Source organism: Alosa sapidissima, chromosome 22 (assembly GCF_018492685.1).
Source record: "Alosa sapidissima isolate fAloSap1 chromosome 22, fAloSap1.pri, whole genome shotgun sequence".
Lineage (NCBI taxonomy): Eukaryota > Metazoa > Chordata > Actinopteri > Clupeiformes > Clupeidae > Alosa > Alosa sapidissima.
In genome coordinates this window covers 10,376,149-10,398,880 of record NC_055978.1, presented here as the reverse complement: position 1 = coordinate 10,398,880, position 22,732 = coordinate 10,376,149, and the positions used below count along the sequence as shown (strand labels likewise).

The window sequence follows — 22,732 nt, the reverse complement described above, 5'->3', positions numbered from 1 at the left end:
GCGCGCACACACAAACTCACCTTCAGCCTATATAGTGTCTGTGAGACGGAACAACGTGGCTGTTTAGCGCGAAGCAGTAAAGATTTACTCCCATGCCTTGTTAAGAAGTCGTGTTGTACGTCTTTTGTAGTTTGTGTAATATGTGCTTGAGGGAGGATGCAAGCTGCTGCGAGGTGTAGGCCGCACGGCGGTGCTCAACATGTCACGCCTACATCATCATCAGTACACACACACACACACACACACAGGCGCGCGCGCGAAAGCTTTCGACACCTCGGCCTCAAGAATAAGGTGAATACAAGTCTCTCTCTCCCCCCCCCCTCTCTTTGTGTGTTGGGCTTGGGCGTTATATAATGTTTTAGATGTGGGCAAAATCTTGCCGAGGCTTTTATATTGCATCAGTTCATTAGTAACCCTCTCTTCACACATATTTAAGCTTCTCTCCCACACGGGCGACAAGCGCCAGGGAAGGGCATACATTATTCAGAACTTCTCCCTTAATTAGACTTAGGCACTTTTTCTTTATCTCTGTGTTGCTCTCGTCCCCCTGTGCGCGTTCTCCGGCTTCCTCTGTGATGTTATGTGTGTGGGAAACCACACTGAGGGAAAATATACGCCTTTTCTTCCCAGAGAGATTACAGTCTACACCTACTCAACTTGAAGACGGAAAAACGCAGAGAAAAAAAAAAGAGAAACTCTCCTACCCTCTCTGTTAAAATCACTCCTTTCGGCGGCTGAGAATAAGTCAGGGACAGCAACAAAACGAGGTGTCAGGTCGCGTTAGGAGGATTTTGCACTTTTTAATTCATTTACAGTGGAGCATCACGACGTGAGGCCTACGGGAGCATTGGGGCGCGTTCTGCAGCGCGAGCAGAGGCAACGCTTGTGGCACTGACTGACACACAGCTTTGTGTGGGATTCATAAAAGCATCTGTAGGCCGAAAGTCGATTTTAACCGAGAGAGACAATTTTGCTGAGGGCAGCTTTCAAGTCAAAGTCGTTACAAAATGTAAAGTTGTTGCGTGGAAGATCTATAGGCTATCTATCTGTTGATTATCTATATATCTATCGATCTGTATATATCTGTCTGGATCTGTATATGTTTAGGCCTACAAGTAGCCTAAGTAAGCATATCTCTGTATACACAAACGTACTTTTAATTAATATTTAAAAAAAAAAACAGCAGCTCTGTCACTGTCAACACTGTCAATCGACTCCACACTGGAAGTGTACGATTGTGTATGTGAAGTGTAGGGCACTTCAAAGTTGACACTACAACAGTGTAGGTTGATGACTACAGCGATATCTACTTCATATAATCTAGTTAAAGAACATTACATATTACTCCCAAATAAATACATATTACTCTCAAATAAAATGTTAAATAATTCCACATTCCAATTCCATAAGCCACACCTTGCCCTTGGTTATAACATCAGAGTGACTGTGGTAACTGCAAATATCAGTCTTACAACTGCATACTCCAAAAACTAGATGTACCGCATAGCGGTACAGAATATGACCGCCGCTCAGTCCTGTACATCCGTTCCGCGAAAATAAAGCACACTTCAATTTGTCTCCATATTTTACTCCATCCCCCACTCTTGAAACTTTTGTGTATGCTTGTTTGGCATGCCTGAGTGTGTGTGTGCGGCTGCACAGAAAGTAGCCTACTGGTGCTGAAAAGGTGAATAGATTGTAGAATAGCCAAAGAAGATGTAGCATTGTTATAAAACCTTTAAAATCTCTAAACAATCACAAGTAGGGCAGTTCATCACAGTTCATCCATTGCAACTGGATTGGTGAAAGGTCACTTACACCTGTAGGCTACATTGTATTTGGGAAAAGCAAAAGGTATCAGCATAATGTTATTTATTTATTTATTTTTTATGTATTTTTAAACAAAAACATCTCTGTCAGTTCCATGCCGTTTTCAACAGCTATCAAAAACAAAGGTCATTTTTGGATGGATGAATTTTTTGTGAATGTTTCTTCTTCTACATAAGATTTTAGTCATCTTTAGTTCATGTAATACTTTATTGTCAATGCACAAATTAAGTAACAGTAGTCTGAAACGTTATTGTTAATGCACAAATTAAGTAACAGTAGCCTAGTCTGAAACGAAATGCTGTTTTACATCTAACCAGTGGTGCAAATAACTGACATGTCCAAATGGGCCTTGATGAAATGCGTCGCTAGACTGTTCATACACATTTTAACGGGCCAAAGTTGAAGAGCTTTTGTCCGTTATTGTTAGTGCAAATATAGGCTGATTCATGTTCCCTTGCATTGTTTAACTGAGATCCATGGCTAGTCTGGCTTTCATCAGACCAAGCTCAATCTTTTAAGAAATCAAAAAATAAATAGCGGGCAGATCAGGCTGGGTTCACCCAGCCTAGTCCATAGGCACCCGATATTGTTTAATTTTCCGATTGAGATATACACGCTCTGGCTATTCTAAATGCAAAAATGCATCAGGGAGTTATGACAAAACGGTAACTAACAAACTAGATCCTAATAGAAAGCTGTTAGCTTCCCTAAGCTACAGGTAGGATTATAAAGTAGGCCTATTTACAACATAAATTGTCAATAGGCTATGCTGGCGACACAAATAAAATCTCCAATGGCTTACGCCTTACAGTATCAAGCGGACTTAAACTGTCATATCGTGGCGAAAAGTTGTAATAACATTCACGCAGCTCCATGAGTCAAGGAAAGCGCGAATGAAGTAGCCACTTCTAAATGGGACCCACTACACAGTAGCTTAAGGTGTTTTGCTAAAGCAGCCATAATGAAATGAAGGTGTCATTGTTTGCACACATGTGCTTTTTAATTTCACAGACTACAACTACCAAGCTGTAATCAAAGCACATCGATTCCCCTCTCACACCCTGCACGCACTTAAAACAAAATAAACAGGCGTCTCAGTCTCACGCATGTATAGGCAAAACTGTATCAGACCGGTGTAACGTTGGTAAATCTTCCATTGCACAGAATGATTTTGTAGCACGTGCAATAAATGACAGTCGAAAGATACAAACAGTGCTGCTATACATTTGCTTGGTATAACCGCATTTATAGTTTTCTACAAATGCAATAAATCAAATGCCTCCATCACTCAACCAACGCTAACGGTAACATTACCTAGGTCCTTATTGATATTACAAGATTAACATAGGCCTACCTGCAGTAAAAATCAAGCATGTCCGATAAACATCCTCAGATTTATTTCGGCTTCAAGAAGAAATGGGAATTACACTTCATGTGAACATCGTCCTATCCTTATTAGATGTTCGCTGCGGTAAATTACAGTCCTTGTATGAAGCGTCCATTGTTTTTTCCAACCCACTTTTAACTTCCAACAAAATTACGTCTCACTGCAACGATGCGCCATCTAGTGGACAAACGACTACTTCTCGCCAATACTGAAAATGCAGCCATGATGATGATGATGAATATTTATTTTGGCTTTCTTTTAATCCTACTGATTTTCATTTTTTACCAGGGGGGGCAAATCACAAATGAGTGATTATGAGCCAGGTTGATGTGGGCCCTTGAGACCAACATACACCAACATACCATAAAAGATTCACAGAGAACTGTGTCTGCCCTACCCTCCTTTCGGGGGGTCCAGTCCAGCGGGGGGGCTGCAGATGAAAATGAAAAATGACGGTTCCATGCTATCCATGTGGGGTTACATGTCCACCAAGTTTCGTGTACCCCGGTCTTTCAGTGTCCCGGGAATCATTGACGGAAATTTGGGCATGCGAAAAAGAAAAAAAAAAAGAAAAAAAAATAAATAAATAAATAAAATCTGACTAAGCTTCGCTGCGCGGCGGTCATAATAAGACCATCTATGGTATAGGTGTACTTTATCCTTATGGGCCTACAGTTTAGGTCTTCAGTGATATAGTGCCCCCTAGTGTGGCACAGGAGTATGCACATTATGCACATAAGTCTACTCTAGGCTGTACAGGCAAAGTCAACATCAACATCATTTTTGATTTAACCCTTCAGCAGGTTTTTATTTTAACATTGTAACATAAGATTCTGTTCCGCAAAAATGTAAGGTTCTAAAATTGAATTCAATGAACCCAGATATTCTTTGGAATGTTCAATTTCCAACATTCCTGTCACACCGGAGTGATTGTACCGGCTGAAGGATTAATAGTCCAGACGGGTAAAGTAAGGTCTGACCCACAAATAATTGCAACAGAATTTATTTGCAATGTATTTTCATTTTTATATTTCAATTAGTGATCTAAACACCAAAGTAAAACTCCATGAAAATCCAGTTGGTGGAAATATGTTAAATATCTCCTCTCTTAGCACTACTTACAACTAGCCTTGCTAATTCTAGCACTTATCACCTGACTAGAACTGACACTTGACTGTATAAAAATAGCACTCACTGATGCACTAACTTGTTCTTATTGTACTACTGTATACCTTTAAATTGTTTACCATGTTGTGAGTCTCTTTGGTTAATAAGCGTCAGCCAACTCTGAAGGTTGTTTTTATTTATTATCCTTCAGCAAATACTGACAAAACTGTAATAAGAATGTTGTAGGATAAGCATTCTAAAGAATATCAGACCCCATCTAACATAACATGGAATTTGCAAATTGGGAATCTGTTTTTACATTTTGGCCCTTTGAATCAATAAAAATGGTTGTTAAGTCTTTAAATAGAGCCAGTGTGTTTTTGCATGTAAGTCATTGTAACTGTGGCCACATAGTTTACCGAGAACCTTTAACAAAGTGTATAGGGATTCGCCTACTGTGGTAGAGTAAGTAAGTATACATATAAGTATAGCCTAAGTATAAGTATAAGTACTGTATATACTCTTTTTATCCCGTGAGGGAAATTTGGTCTCTGCATTTATCCCATCTGTGAATTAGTGAAACACACTCAGCACACAGTGAGGTGAAGCACACACTAATCCCGACGCAGTGAGCTGCCTGCTACAGTGGCGCTCAAGGAGCAGTGAGGGGTTAGGTGCCTTGCTCATATGTTTTTGGCCATTGACCTATGCACAAATAATTCCAATTGTAACAATGTTCCACCACTTAGATTTTCATGGCTTTTGGTATGTGATATGAAATGAGTACAACAAGAAAAAAATCTGTTTAAATTAGTTTTGGGTTGGGTGTTTTCTTCTCACAGATTGCCTACTATAGGCCTTGCATGTAGCATGTAGGCAAAATAAAAAAAATGTTACAGTTTTTTACAATTGTTTACACACGTTTTCAAAACTCTGTGTCTATTTCTCAAAACTCCACACACAAAATCAACAATTGCTCACACAAAATGCCAAATGCCTCAAATCTCCAGCAAAATGACACACAACATTCAAAATGTCAAAAACACATGTTTAAAGCAAACATTCGCCTCACATTACAAACACTTTTGTCATAATATGACATTTTGGATACATCATGTACACACTGTTGTTCAAAACCTAAAGCACTTCTGTCTTTCATGGAATTCTATGTTTATTTCTATATAAAACTGCAGAGAAAAGGTGAAATATACTCACAACACACATAAGCAGAATTGAAACCAAAAATATTTATTTTTTCCAAATCATTTGCTGCATTGAATACAATATTTGTACAGCACATAAAACAAATCCAACGACGATCATATACTCGCCAGCGCCATGTGGAGAAAAATTCCTCAATTGGATTGAGAAATGGAGAATAAGGAGGCAGGTACAGAACAGAGAAATGAGGATGGGTGACAAACCAGTTCTGGACCAGATGGGCCCGATGAAAGCTGACATTGTCCCATATGACCACAAATCTTTGCTGATCTTGATTCTGCTGACCTGGAACAAGTATGCAATGAATTGCATCCAGAAAAGTTATGATGTGAGCAGTGTTGTAGGGGCCAAGTGTTGCATGGTGATGCAGGACACCATTATTTGTGATGGCAGCACACATTGTAATGTTTCCCCCACGTTGCCCAGGGACATTCAAAATGGCCCTTTGTCCAATGATATTTCTCCCCCTTCTTCTAGTTTTTGTCAAGTTGAAGCCCACCTCATCTATATATATATATTCATGGAGGACATCTCCATCTGCATCCATCTCCAAAATTCTCTGTAAGAGACAAAAGTATATATACAAATATATAGACACACACATGTGCAAAAACCAAGACACTACATGTAATCTGGCTCGGTAGGTGCAATTCTAAATGTACTGGAAGTGGTTTTGCATACATACATCCACAAAGTCATGACGTAGGTTCTTCACTCGGTCGCAGTTCCTTTCAAATGGGACCCTGTATAGCTGTTTCATGCGCAACTGATTCTTCTGGAGGACACGATGAATTGTGGACAAGCTTACTGTAACAATGTTATTGAAAACAGTTGCATCATTTATAATATGGTGTTGGATCTGATGGATTCTAATCACATTATTTGCCAGAACCATATTTATGAGTTCGGTCTCTTGCTCGTCGGTGAATTTGCGCCCTCGCCCTCCACGATTCCTTTGCCTTTCCACTCTGTAGAAGATTCATAAACATAGTGAATGTGTGCTATGTCATATAGTCAAAAATGTCTTCCTGCAGTAAGCTGTACCATAGTACAGTATATGATACTGTAACACACCACACTGGCCATTCATGATTCATGAAATGCAGTACAGTAACATGATACAGTACAGTAAGAACTACTATTGTATGCATTTTTCAGTTGTGCTGAAATAACTATTATGTGTACAGTATATTACTGTAGATACAGTCGTTGCATACCTGTTCTCATTTCGATATGTTCGGATAATGCCTGCCACCGTAAATCGATTTACATTTGGCTGGACCCTCAGTCCAGCCTCCCTCATGGTCAACCCATGGTTGATCACATGATCAATCAATGTAGCCCTAATCTCATCTGAGACAGCTCTCCTTATTTCCCTTCTTTGCCCTCGTCCTCTTCCATGTCCAACTCGTCCAGCTCGTCCTCTTCCTCCTCTTCCTCCCCTTCCTCCTCTTCCAACTCCTCCTCCTCGAACCCGAACACCTCGTGCTCGTCCTCTGCCTCTACCTCCACCTCTCCTGGCTCTTTCTGCGTTGTCATCCATTGTTCAAAACAGACATCTTGACATTTGACCTATTTATAGGCCTATACTAAGCCAATGATTCGTTGGTGTTCAATAAAGTGATGAGTGTTTGCACATGTGACGAGTGGGAGTGAAGCACTGGTGATTTAGTGTGGCATTTTGATAGGTTGTGTTTGAAAAACTAAATCAAGTTACTTCCTGTTAGATTTTTGTGTGTTAAGTAGAAAATTGAGTGTGGTGTTTTGCAAAATGTGTTTTAGTACATTGAAAACTGAGTCAAACATTGAGAATTAGTGTATGGTTTTGCAGATTTGGTGTGAGGTTATGATGTTTGGATGACATGTTTAGAAAATTGTGTGACGAGAAAAGATTTTGTGTGTAAGCAGTTGAAAAAAACTGTAACATAAAAGAGTTAAAGGGCATATAAGTGGAAATGTAATAATTATATGTCTCTGAACTTCAAGGACAAATAACTCCAAACAGGAGTCAGGGCTTTGAATGTGCCTGGCCATAACATTACAGTTTTTCCCAGTCACTTTGGTGCATTTCTTGAATCATGACGCACAAAAGTTGGTATATTTCTCAAAACTATAAGTGCAAACTGCACCACATAGTGGATAACCTGCAAAAGCACGTATCTTGCTCAAAATGATTAGTTTATGCCTCAAAAGCAAATATTTATGCCAATGAAATCAATCAAAGTGACAAGTCATGATGCCATTCTTTATGTCAAGATAGTCAAATTGTTTTGTCTTGTTGTCAATATGATAGTTTACTATGTAAGTGTTTTCTAATGAACTATGTGCAAGGCAGTACTGTTTTCTATGTCAGAACTACAAAGTTGCACATTATTGTGTGTGGAGGGGGTTGATTGCAAGACCGTGGATATGTTTCAAAGTTTTTTTTACTGTTGACAGACATTGTTATAAAGCAAAGAAAGGTTTTTACAGCATTGTGCAAATGATAAAACACCCCTTGGTCAGAGCTGTGCACCACTGTACATCTTTCTATACATCCTGACGCTTCTGTCTGTCAGGTCACATATATTTATATATGCTAGATAGACTACTAGTTATGACAACTAGTTCAACGCATTTGCATGTAATGACACAAGCAATTAAATAAGGCCAATTTGTTTTATGGGGTAGGGCTATCCAGCAGGGAACAGTTTAGTGCATTTTGACCAACATGACATTAGATTCCATTGAAAATGAAAAAAAAAAAAAAAAACAGCAGGCATTTGTACAAAATCAGTTGCATGGATGTATGAAAGCATTGCTATTTGTTCAAAATGGGGATGCTGCAATGATCTGCACAAGTGATAAGAAGATGATATGGAGGGGGGCGCTGTGGCTCAGCAGGCTACAGCGCCAGTACCATATATGGGTCCGAGTGCCCACGGGGACCCAGGTTCGAATCTGACCTGCGGCCATTTCCCGATCCCACCCCATCTCTCTCTCCCATTTGCTTCCTGTCACTCTCTACTGTCCTGTCCAAATAAAGGCAAAAAAGCCCAAAAAATATACTTAAAAAAAAAAAAAGAAGATGATTTGGAGTTTTGAGAATTACCATCCTGATCTGAGAAATGTGCCAAAGCAACTGAGAAAAAACATAAGTGTAACCTAAGACGGCATATTTTGTCATATGCCAAACAAGTTTCAATGCAACTACATTTCTGCATACCAAGCTGTGGTTGAATAGCAATTATGATTATAATATATATATATATATATATATATATATATATATATAATACTATAATATAGATTATAGATTTGAGTCTATACTGTAAAGACATGCAATGGCTATTAAGTTCAAACAAATTTGCTATTACTTATTTATGAAATTATTTTCTTATATAGTTTGAGTGGAAGAAGTGTGGTCTGCACACTGCAATTGCTCCAAAAATATCAACTTTATTACTTTAAAAACATAGCAACGTTTCAATCACCCTGGATCTTCGTCAGGCGTGCAGACCACACTTCTTCCACTGTCTGACACTATTGTCTGGCACCTGCAGAAAACTTTGCTTTGGATGTGCGCACCCACTCTCCGAAAACTTATATAGTTTGAGATCATTAAAGAAGCAGTAGCTATGCAAGTTTTTGTCTAAACCTAAACTACCTAAAAAGCAAAAAGCAGACCCTTATTGGCACTGCCAGACGCTTTCTGTTGTGCTAACTGGCCACTTTAGTTATGCAGTCAGCTGTGTGATGCTGCAAAATGTGCTCATCTCCTCACTGTCCTATGCAATACAATTATAACAAACATAATCAGAAGATGATACCAAAAGTAGCTGAACCTGTAGATTTATTTTGCTTACTAATTTTTGTGAGTCTCTTTGGTTAATAAGCGTCAGCCACCTGTGAAGGTTGTTTTATTTTTATTTATTTATTTTATTATTTTTAAATTATTTTACCTTGTGTGTTTTGTTTTCTTTTTATTATGATCTTTACCTTTTGAACTATTATTTGACTATATTGCCCTTCTATGCTTTTATTTTTGTTATTATTGTTTGGTTTTGTTTATGTAAAGCACATTGAATGACCTCTGTGTATGAAATGCGCTATATAAATAAACTTGACTTGACTTGACTTTTGCATAGTGTTGCTTTAAGAGATTTGTGGGCTATGTACAAACGGTGCTACTTCTATCCAAATAACACCAAAATGGATACAGTGAAAACTATGGACCTTGTAACTGCCTTCTAGTCTTAAGCTAGTGCAAAAGTTTATTTTCAGTCAGTTTGGTAGATTTCTTGGATCAAATTTGAAATTCTCAAAACTAGTCTCCTACCATAAAGCAGTTTCTCATTCTTTTGAATAAATTGCAACTGCTTTGACAGGTCGTTGGAAATGCTCATGTACAAATGTCTGCTGTTTCTTACATTGTTATAATGTGTATATCATTTTTGTGTTGATCAAAATGTATGGTTCTCTGTCGTGGTTTCTTACCCCTTCAACATCTTGTTTATTGCATCTTCATCAGGGATGGGCAGTATTTAATATGTATTTCAAATACAAAATAGTATTTTGTCATTTGTATTTTACTGAGTTGAAGAAAACATCTTTGTATTGTATCAACATACATAATAGGTGTGTATTTTTGTAGTTTAAAAATACTGCTAAATACTTCTGGTGATTTGATGGCATCATAAAGTCGCAGAACAATGAATGTAGCCTCTTGCTGTTTCCCAAAGTCAAGCATGCTTCCTTGATAGAACGTTTCCTTGCAGGTCGGGTTCTACGAAGATGAGGCTAGAGGCCTCCCTAGCGTTCTCGGACTCTACTTTGGAACAGACTAGCTAGTGTGGACGTACGCATCACGGCGGTTCCTCCTGAGTGCTTCCACTTATAACTGCACGCTTCTGTTTCAGTAGGGGCGCTGCTCCGATGCATGTCAAGCGGCCGTTGAGTATGCTTCCTTGACTTTGGGAAACGGCTTCCGACTGGTGCTGACTTTGAATTAGCCCAGACTTGTTGTGATCAGAATATTCAGGATCCAGTGCAGGATGAGTACCGTGAAGTTACTCACACAGTACACTCCCTCTCTCACACCGACCCACTCATTCAACCACATGGTTATTTACTCACCCACATGAAAAAGGATCCTATATTCCATGAACATGAAAAAGGATCCTATATTCCCAGGGCCATATGTTCCCGAGTTTGAGGGTTCTATGTTCCCAGGGTCCTATGTTCCCAGGGCCCTGTCTTTATTATGGATTTGTGCTTATTTTATCAGAAAAATAAAGATGATCAAAAAACAGTATTTTATGTGCATTTTGTGTGTTTTGTGTTTGAATTTTGTAAGAATTTAGTTTGACCTAGAACATGAAAGATGTTGTTCTTTTGAGAGACCAACTCATTCATGACGATCTTTATCTTTACCTCATCTTTAGTGATACTTTAGAAGATATAGTGATCTTTAGTGATAGTGTGTAGTGATAAATGTACCTGTAGGGATAGTGGACGACACAGAGTCCGGTTCACAGAAAGAATTATTCATTCGAGGTGGTAAAACGGCCCCTATGGGCCAGCGCAGTGACGCAAAACAGCTTGTAAGTGACCCACCATACTCATGATGAGTTCTCTAACAGTGTACTGTTAAAAATTACTGTGTACTGTTAAAAATCACTCTACACAGGAAAAAGTCCAGCATTGTGTAGCCTAATTTCAGTCTTTCCAGGTAATGCATTGTATGTACAAATAGGCTAGTTTTAAGAAATGTTTAAGAAATTACTTCACACAGAAAAAGTGCAGCATTGTGTAGCCTAATTTCATTCTTTCCCATCAACCTCTTTGCCAGTTAGGAAAATACTTACATAATACAGTTATATTGACAACATGGCAAAGTATTTTTGCATATCTTGACATAAGGTCAACGACATAAGGTCTTGTCACACTGAAGACATTGCATAAATATTTACCTTTGAGGTATAACACAATGATTTGCAGCAAGTTAAAGGCTTGTAGGTGAATACATTGTATTTACAAATAGGCTAATTTTAAGAAATGTTTGCAGGTAATTCATGGTATGTACAAACAGGTTTAAGAAATGAACTTACTTTGTTGCAGATGTTGGAGTAAAGATGATTTTAGAAATGTAAAAAAATGGACTTGACTGTGAATTATGATTATGACCTTTTACCAGTAGGAGGCAACAGTGTTCAGTTGATACTTTCTAAAAAAGCATGTGTGTGTGTGTGTGTGTGTGTGTGTGTGTATGTGTGTATGTATGTGTGTGTGTGTGTGTGTGTATGTGTGTGTGTGTGTGTGTGTGTGTGTGTGTGTGTGTGTGTCTGTATCTATGTGTGTGTGTGTGTGTATGTGTGTGTATGTGTGTATGTATGTGTGTGTGTGTGTGTGTGTGTATGTGTGTGTGTGTGTGTGTGTGTGTGTGTGTGTGTGTGTGTGTGTGTGTGTGTGTGTCTGTATGTATGTGTGTGTGTGTGTGTGTTTGTGAAAAGTGTCCCATGAACATGTACCATAAATATCATAAACTCAGGAAGTCCTGATGCTCACTATGTGTGTGTTCTGAGGTGAGTATGTGCATGTCTGTGTGTGTGTGTGTTTGTGTGCGTGTGTGTGTGTGTGTGTGGGTGGGTTTTTGTGTGTGTGTGTGCATGTGTGCCTGTGTGTGTGTTTGTGTGGGTTGGTGTTTGTGTGTGCGTGTGCATGTGTGCGTGTGTGTGTGTTTGCGTGTGTGCATTTGTATGTGTGTGTGTGTGTGTGTGTGTGTGTGTGTGTGTGTGTGTGTGTGTGCATGTGTATGTGTGTTGTGTGTGTGTATGTGTGTGTGCATGTGTATGTGTGTTTTGTGTGTGTATGTGTGTGTGTGTGCATGTGTATGTGTGTTGTGTGTGTGTGTGTGTGTGTCTTTCACCAGACACAGGAAGGAGAGGTGTTACAGTTTTTTTCAACTGCTTACACACTAAATCTTTGCTTGTCACACAATTTTCTAAACATGTCCTACAAACATCATAACCCGACACCAAATCTGCAAAACCATACACTAATTCTCAGTGTTTGACTCAGTTTTCAATTGACTAAAACACATTTTGCAAAACACAACACACAATTTTCTACCTAACACACAAAATTCTAACAGGAAGTAACTTGATTTCGTTCTTCAAACACAACCCATCAAAATGGCACACTAAATCACCAGTGCTTCACTCTTTCTCTTCACATGTGCAAACACTCTTTACTTTACTGAACACCATCCAATCATTGCCTTAGTATAGGTCTATGAATAGATATACTCTCTATATAGGTATAGACCCTTTCAATCTGCTCCTAGAGGATTTCCGGTTGAAATATTCAGAACCAACGCAGATACTTTGAAAATAGAGAAAATACAGTAATCGGACTTTAGCTTACAGTAATGTTCTACAAAAAGTTGACTTTATTAAAATTTGTCTTTTTACTCTATTTTTGTTTGTCACCATGTTACAGTACCATTAGCTCAATACATTTTTTTGTGCCTCCAGAAAATGGAACGCTTACTGTAGAATTGTTTGTTTCTGCAGTTGAAAGGGTTTATAGGCCTATGAATACATACTGTACACGACCCCCCCCCCCCCCCCACACACACACACACACACACACTTGTCTTTAGAAAAAAACAAAATCAGTGTTTTCAAAACTCCATCCACATCTGGTGGTCAGTGTATTCTTCTTTGCTTTTTTTTCTTGTTTGCTGTAAAATATTGTATTCACAACAGCAAATGTTTCAATATTGCTTGCATTTTTACTGTGTATTTCAACTTCTCTTTGTTGATACCGTAACTTTCACTCTTGTATGGAAATACATATAGAAAGCCTAAGACAGAAGAGCTTTAGGTTTTGAGCAACAGTGTGTACATGATGTATCCAAAATGTCATATTATGACAAAAGTGTTTGTAATGTGAAGCGAATGTTTGCTTTAAACATGTGTTTTTGACATTTTGAATGTTGTGTGTCATTTTGCTGGAGATTTGGGGCATTTTGCATTTTGTGTGAGCAGTTGTGGGTTTTGTGTGTGGAGTTTTGAAAAATAGACACAGAGTTTTGAAAACGTGTGTAAACAATTGTAAAAAACTGTAATACTTGTGAGAAGCCGAAGTGGTGTACCTGCAGATCAGTTGGATATGAACATGTGCCCGTAGCTCAGCATGGAGCCTGGACCAACCATAGCTACTAAAACATTATGAACACAGTATTATTACACTCATGGGGCCTAACAGTGCACACACCAGTACACACACACACACACACACACTCACACACAACTGTGCACAGACACCCATGAAGGTGAAATAAATAAATGAAAAAGGGATACAATTCACTTTCATCTGAAGCACATCATGCAATTACTTACTTTGGTTCTGTCTTTGCTTCTCCACACACACACACACACACAAACAAGCACACACACACACACAGTGAGATCGAAAGGCACGGCGTCTCTTTGAACTAGTCAAGATTGCATATGACCTTGCCTGGTGTTCATGAAACTTATTATTTGTGCTACACACATGAATAATTTATATGCAACGAACACACATACCACTATTTTCAAGTGCAGGATGGTTTGAAGCAATTACAAATCATTGTAAAGAATAGGTCTGCTATTTGCTAATATAGCAATCAGTAATTAATGGGAAAAAAGTGCACACACACACACAAACCTACTTTTAAACAATCATTTAAAGGGGACCAGAATTTTTACTGGTGGCCGCTGCAGTGTGGATGAAATGATGAATACCATAAAAAAAAGAGTGTGAATGATAAAGGAAATGCACTGAGAGAGAGAGAGTAGACAGAGAAAGAGAGAGAGGGAGAGGGAGAGAGGAGACAGAGACACAGAGAGAGAGAGTGTGGGGGGGTGTTGGAGGAGAGAGAGGATGAGGGGGGATCTCCGAGCCGAGCTGCATCTCGGTGATATTCCGTAGTTCTGTTTCCATGGAAACCAGGAAGGAGCTCTGGTGGCGTGGCGGAATTCTGTGTAATTCCCCCTCCCGATGTCTGACACACACACACACACACACACACACATGCGTACGCACACACACGCATGCACACACAAACACACACACACACACACACACACACACATACCCAACCCCCCATATTTCCTGATTCCTGACACAACCCAAATAAAAAACTGCTACTTTGTGGCGCTGCTCATCTTTGTTCATCTTTAACACTCTACAATCCTCCTCTTACCTCCTCTCTGTTCTCTCTCTCTCTTTCTCTCTCTCTCTCTCTCAAATCAACTCAATTCCATTCAAATGAGACAAAAATTAAATTCACATTTTATTGCCAAAGCATTTTTAACTGTACAGGTATTTGTTAGTATAAAAAAACAGAACAGAACATCATGTTTGTGTATGGCAGTGTGTATGCGTGTATATTTGTGTGGTTGTTTCTCCTATTGTCAAATACTGTATCTCTCTCTCTCTCTCTCTCTCTCACTATTTTTCTTTCTCTATCAGTGTTCATTTGTCTCTCTTTTCCTCTGTCTGCAGTTGATTTCTGCGTTTCATACTGAGCTGGGCCTCGTTTTTAATGGAGGGCAAAATACAAAGTCTGTCAACAAGCAAAGTTCTTCTGGATGAACTATCGCCATCATGTGTATCCTGATGCTCACTATGTATGTATGTGTTCTGAGGTGCGTGCGTGTGTGCGTGCGTGTGTGTGCGTGCATGCGTGTGTGTGTGCGTGCATGCATGCATGCATACATACTGGTTGCACAATCACTGCCTTGTTCTACTCTACTGTCACAATGTCTATCAACAGTAAAAAAAATTGAAAACATATCCACTCTCAATACTACACACAATAATATGTAACTTTGTAGTTTTGAAATAGCTATGCCACACAGAAAATAGTGCTGCTTTGCACATCGTTCATTAGAAAATACTAATTAAATAGTTAGAAATAATACTGTCGCGATCTCACCCTCAGACAAGAATCACCTTTGGACAGGACGGCCATTTATTGGAACAGGCAGACTCATACACACTTAGTGACACTTGGTAGTCTCAGCCGCACATGTAACACACAATAAGGGTTTACCACACACATCAACACGGGGATAAACACATGAGGTACAACCAAAGAGACTAACACGCTAACAACTACACAACATGGTAAACTCAAATACAACTATTATAACCGACATTACACATTATAGCATTCACTCGCACTGCATTCTGGGAGACACTCACTCAACATCAGACATGTACATCCACCGACGCTACAATACTTAGCTACAATACAATACGATGCTTAAAATAAAGAGTAAACTGTCATATTGACGACATGAAAAAACAGTTGTTCATACAAATCTTGTCCATAGACAATAGCGTAAGGACTTGTCAATATGAGTTTGACACCCCTGTCTATTTAGTACAGCCTTATTTCCAGTTCAGCATTTTCATCACCATGAACATTTTGAAACATGAAACTAGTGAAACAGCCAAAATATTAAAGATATCTAGGTCACTCTAGCAAGATTGCTTGAGTCGAGTATCACAAAGCTTAGTCCATTAGTCCATGAAGCGAATAGGTAAGTATAAAATGTATCTCCTTTGAGTCAAGCTAGCCAAAACGGAAATCTACAGTTGGCCATATTTGTCACCCCAACCCACTCCACCCCTCCCAGACACACAGATACACACAGAGATACACACAGATGTACAATTAATAGTTTCTTTAAAGATGCCCTGCCACACGTATTTCATTACTTTGTGGTAATGTCTGAAGTTCTACCATGGACTCTGTAACATTTTTAAGGAAAACATGACAAAACATTTGGTTACCTTGTTTCAAGCCTAGCGTGGTATTGAAAGCCTCCATGAAGACTCGGCTTGATTTGCGCCAGTTCTCATTAATATTCAACGAGCTAAGCTGCTTGACTCTGATTGGCTAATAGCTTGTAGGTTTCGTCCATAACATGACAGCCATTATCAACTAATTTTAGCTTCATGGCGTGAACTTAGCTTGGATAGCAAGTGCTAGCATTGTCCAAATGTGCATAAATAAAACCTGCTAGGCTAGGGAGTATATTAAACCTGTATAACATAGCACTTCCTTGACTTGACAATTACTATTTACTTACAGGCACTGGTCGTAGACTGCGATGGTAGCTTACTGCTCCAGGCTTCAACAGCAACCTTTTTACAAAGCATGTGGCATTGTTCCAAAAAATAAACTGAAGCCATTTGATCCTCAAGTCTGGGTTCTTGGGCAAAATGCATTGTTTAAGTTCTATTTGTGCATACTTAGCGCACAAGTCCGTTGACATTCAGCCATCCTTGCATAGGCCTACGAAAAAACTGTCACAGAGCTAAACGAATTTTGTGGGCACGGTCATGAATAGTAATCAGCTCATCATTTCCACATCAATCCGAAGAGCTTTTGCAATTGGCCTAATTTCTCCGCTTATTTCTTTTCAGTGGCTAGAGCTGACAGAGGAGGTAGCTGTTCATTTTCATATTCACGACATAGCACAAACACATATGGACCTAACATGTTTAAAAAAAATACAAGTAAAAACGGTTTTGTGTGGCAGGGCACCTTTAACAATGCTCTAAACTAAAAAAAAAAAACATACATTGCCAGGTAGAAAGGAGAAAAGGCCAAAGGCCAGATCCTATTATCCTACCTGAGACAAAAAGTTTGAAGTGCTGGTGACTTTGTTTCGATGCTTTCTTCAGACTGACTGATATGATTGACAGACTGACTAAACATGGTTGTTGCTGTTGTTTCCTTGTGCTCCTCGTATTCCTCTCTCTCATTTAACCCAAACACTACCATTTCCACGAGCATGTCCTCTGGGATGGGTCGGACATGATGATCGACAGGAGAGCTGACGTACTCGGAGCAGGACGGGCCAGTCAGGCTTGGACCACAGGTCACATGGAGTTTGTAGAAGAACAGTCCATGGTTCAGGCTACACACATCATCCTTTGTCCCTTCTCTGAGGTCCACGGTGCAGCTTCCGAGCAGGATGTCGTACTTGTCGTCCTCATCCCACACCTCAAACTTCACCCTGCTGGTCTGGGAGAGAATGACATTACCAATGTCAAAGGCCATGATCCACTCAGGTGAGTTGGGGCTTCTAGCGATGAAAGCGTTCTGAGAGTTGAACACCTTCACATAGGTGTCTGTAGCTGTGGTGGCGTCACCCCACATTCCATAAGCCCTCACTACAGTGATGTTGACCCGAGCATGACCATGTTTTATGGGACAACAGTCACTATCTACACCAGGCTCACCATGGCAACTGCAGACGCAAGGCTCCTGTGGGTTTCTTCTGATGCCACGTGTGTAGGGCCCAGGGCAGTGTTGCCGAGACCTCTCTCTAGAATATAATGTCTAATGGCTTTGGCCAGCTCTCTCCGCACTGGAAGGTTGGAGGGCAGCAGCTCATGGAGGGGATCCAGTGAGTGGGATATCATGTCTGGGTTGCCTGGCAGGGAGGAGAGCCACTTTTTGAAAATGTCTGGGTCTGCAGAGAAGAGAAGCTCACGCTCTGTGGTGTTGCCACCAAAGATCTCTGTGAACCTGTCGGGAGCAATGAGAAAAAATCAGTTCCAGTTCAGTTCCATGTCATGAATTAATTAAAGCATCACAATGTAGTTAATTTACATTAAAATAAAGGTTTCAAACTCAAACTCACACTGACTTACAGTAAGGAGGATGGAGTCTCTGACATTGCCAATGCGCGACAGGAACACCTGGCATTGCACCATGTAACATTGATTTAGCTGGTAGGACCATGGTCCTTATCATCGGTTTTAGACGAATTAGATAAACAAAAAACTCCCTTTCAAAAGCATGAAACATAGACTCCTAAAAATCAGGGGGATTTTCTCAAACTTCTTAGCTCGCCTGTCCTTGAAGGTGCCAGAGACGCTGTTCTTGGTCTCTAACTTGTTCTTCACTTCTTGACAGGACTTCACCTCTGCTCTTTCTTCCTGGGCTCTCCACCCAGCACTGTCTACAGCCTCCACATTAAAACACATCTGGATCTTGTCCAAGGTCAGGCCCTCTAAGGAGACCAAGCACCGCCTGATGCTGGTCACCGACTGCACCATCAATAGCAATGTACAGTATTACCAGTTGCTGGTACTCTGTCACTCACAGAAACACTCAGCACTGCAGTGATATCTATGCAAGAACACATGTTAAGTTCAGAATACTACAGCTAATGTAAGCTAAAGAAAGTTTCCTTTCTGTACCTTTAGTAACCACAGACCACCTTATGGCTGAAGCAGGTAAATTTGTCCCACTTTGTTCCATAGAGTACTCAGCCAAAATGGACTTGGTCCCAGCCAGCATCAAGGAGCCTCTCCCCACATTGGTGTCTAGTCCTAGTCCAGCTTTCCAGTCGTTATCCACACTGGACGTGCTGAAGCGTATCAGGGACTCGCTGGACTGGTGCTGTTTGCTGATGACCCTCACATTGCATCGTTGACCAGGTGTCCAGTCCGCCACTGCCAGTGGGACTTTCTGCATCTTGCCCTCTTGATGCAGGTTCTTGCACAGCATGCAGGTGTTGTCCTGGACTCTCCACAGGCTCATGTCGATGACGGAGACTCCCGCATCTTGGTGATGTCGAAGCCCTCGCCGGCCAGCTTGGATCCTGGGGCAAACTCTTCACACTCGCGTATGGAGCCTTTGATACACGACTGGGTGGTTTGGGATATGAGGGGGAGATAGACAGCTGCCATAAAGGTCACGACTGAAACACCCATGGCACTGGCACTGCAAACACAAAAGTAGCCATTAGGTTTTTGTTGTGGATATGTTCCTTGTAAAAGCATTCAACCCCCTGAAAATCACCATGTTCTCACTGACAAAAGATACAGTTATGACACACACACACACACACACTCACACACATACTTACACACACACACACACACACACGTTCATGCCCACACAGTCATGCTGATATATTGTGCATATAGAAACAGACTTTCTTACCTTGATTACTGTTGTTGAAGTGGCCGTTATATGAATTAGGCATATGGTTGATGATTGTAAGGGTGTCCAAGGTATTCGGACAATGCTTGTGACCCGACTAGAGAGTCACTCAAAGACAGAGGTACTCAGGTGGCGTGAGGGAAGTGGTTTGTGGCTGGAAAAGTTTGGTCAGTGATAGGTCAGTTAGAAGCAGAGTTGCACTGACTGCGTGCCTGTGTTTCTGTGTGTGTGTGTGTGTGTGTGTGTGTGTGTGTGTGTGTGTGTGTGTGTGTGTGCTTGTGTGAGAGAAAGAGACAAATGATTCGAAGAGTGGGGAGAATCTAAAAATACATTTTGTGGTGGCTTTACTGTGTGCAGCATGGCACGACTTGCTAATGAAGTGTGGTTTATCTTTATTTTCTTTTTTTCTTTTTTCTATGAAATCACTTTTTTATGTGCATTCATGCAGTCTCTGTCACGTCATTTCTCTAAAGTGGTAAACAACAAAACAACACACAATAAATACATTAAATGAAATTATAAATAAATTATATTTGTAATCTCTTTCTGTGTCTTCCAACTCCTTGGTCTTCCTTGGTCCCTGTCCCCCTGTGTGTGTTTCCCATACACTGGTGCTCTCCGCCTGTGTTCCCCATACACTACACACACACAAACACACACACACACACACACACACACACTGGTGCTCTCCTGTGTTTCCCATACACTATAATGCTCTCACACACATGCACACACACACACACACACACACACACACACACACACACACGGGTGCTCTCTGCCTGGTTGGGTTTCCATAACACTGTCCCGTGTACAGTAAAGTCAACATGGCTTTTGCTTTACCATGGTTTCCCTTCCCTTGCTTCTCTCTCTTTCTCTCTCTCTCTCTTTCTCTCTCTCATTCTACCACTCTGTACCTCTCTCTCACATAGACACTGTGAAACACACACACACACACACACACACACACACACACACACATACACATGCAGGCACATGCCACAGAGACTCACACACTCTCATACACACACACGCCGACACACACATGCAGACACACACACAAACACACACACACACACACACACCAGTGGTCCTTAGTAAAACGTCCAGCATGTTCTTTAGTGCTTGCTCATAGGCCAGAGGACTGCAGTGCACTTTTGGCCTCAGGAGGGCATGAGTGGGATAGTCCCCAGAACAGCTGGGCTGCCTGTTCACATGGTCAGAATGCTGCCTCTGCAATTAGGGTGAGTTTCGGTGAGAACCATGACTCGGGTAATCATATAGAGTTGATATAAATAGGAGAGATGCTGTGTTTGTTTACATTCACGGAAAATGAAACACACAGGCACAATCCTTTTGCCTCGGAGTCATCTCCACATACACAACAATACACATAGACACACATGTGCATGCATGCACACACACACACACACACACACATACATGTGTACCCAAACACATGCACCCAAACACATGCACACACACACACACACAAATACTTGCATGCCCACACAGTCACAGGCACACACACACACAAACACACACACACACACACACTTGCATGCCTACATAGTCACAGGCGCACACACACACACACACACACACACACACTTGCATGCCCACAGAGTCACAGGCACACACACACAAACACACACACACACACACACACACACACACACACACACACACACACACATGCCGGTAGAGAAACTTGTGTGCAGGCATCTCTTGTTGCAGGTGCACACTCAGCTGCAGAGGCAGTTGCTGAGACAGCAGACAAGTCAGTCTGAAGTTTCATTATCTGATGTGAGAGAGAGAGAGAGAAGAGAGAGTGTGAGTGAGTGAAACAGAGAGAGAGGGAGTGTGAGAAAGTTGGAGAGAGAAAGAGAGACAGAGGGTGAGATAGAGTGCCAGTAGAAGAGAGAGAGAGAGAAGTAAAACATGAATGAAAAAAGAGGGGGATATAGGTTGACCAAGGAAGAGATGAGGAGACAGAAAGAGTGATTTAAAAAGAGGGATGAAGGGCAAAGGAGAGGAAAGAGAGGAGAAGAGAAGAGGAGAGAAAAGAGAGAGGAGAAAGAGAGGAGAGAGAGAGGAAAGAGAGAGGAGAAGAGGAGAGAGAGAAGAGAAGAGGAGAGGAGAGGAAAGAGACAGGAGAAGAGAGGCAAGAGAGAGAAAAAGAGAAGAGAGAAAAGAGAGGAAAAGAGAAGAGGAGAGAGAGGAAAAGAGAAGAGGAGAGAGAGGAGAAGAGAAGAGGAAAGAGAGAGGAGTGAGGATGAGTGTACAGTTTCATGAGAAACCACAGCTTTCAACCACAGCACAGAAGTGCCAAGACTAAGACTCAACTTTACCAAACTCAACAAAACTCACACACACATGTGCGTGCAAATAAACACACACACACACACACACACACACAAACAAGATACAAACAATACACAACCACAGAGGAGAAGTGTTGCACACACATAAACACACACACAGACACACACACACACGCACACAGACACACTCAGACACAGACATACTGTAGAGAACAGAAACACAAAGGCCACTCTTTTATCCTAATGAATCATCAGGGAGTTAGTCAGTACTCAAGGACCTCCTCCCATTGTTGACACACACACATACACACACACACAAACTGACACACACGCACACACTCACACACACTCACACACACACACACACACACACACATACACACACACACACACACACACACACACACATACACACACACACACACACACAAATATGCACATTATTCTCAGGGGCCTCCTTTCATGGTATCAGTCACTTGTGATGATAGTTACTGTAATGGTCCACATTGTTTCTCTTGGAGACCTGCGCAGTTAACAGGAAGAGGAGGATGGATAGGACTGGTCAGCATGGGCTGTACCTAGACAAAGTGCCAGGGGTGAGAGGCCAAAGGTCAAAAAAGTGTGTGTGTGTGTGTGTGTGTGTGTTCCAAGGATTAGAGGTTAAAGGAGTTGTTAGATGATCCTGACGTGTGTGTTTGTGGCTGAGTTTTTGCTTTTTTGCTTTTTTGATTTTGTATCAATATCAGTATAATAAATAAGTATACTCTTTTGATCCCGTGAGGGAAATGTGTATGTGTATGTAATGTATGTGAGGTGCTCTGTGTGTGTATGCCTATGTGTGTGTTTGTGTGTGTCTGTGTG

At 40.8% G+C, this 22,732-nt stretch overlaps 1 protein-coding gene and 1 pseudogene across 2 annotated transcripts in view; both read right to left on the bottom strand.

The window, feature by feature from the left end:
* prkcq (protein kinase C, theta) overlaps nt 1–154 on the bottom strand; it is a 45,534-nt gene extending 45,380 nt beyond the window's left edge. For both annotated transcript variants that reach the window (XM_042078709.1, XM_042078707.1), the window contains exon 1: nt 21–154. The gene's annotated coding sequence lies outside the window, so the exon portion shown is untranslated. The remainder of the gene's footprint in view (nt 1–20) is intronic.
* Nucleotides 155–17,116: 16,962 nt separating this feature from the next.
* Nucleotides 17,117–19,782, bottom strand: LOC121697266 (annotated as a pseudogene).
* Nucleotides 19,783–22,732: the final 2,950 nt, after the last annotated feature.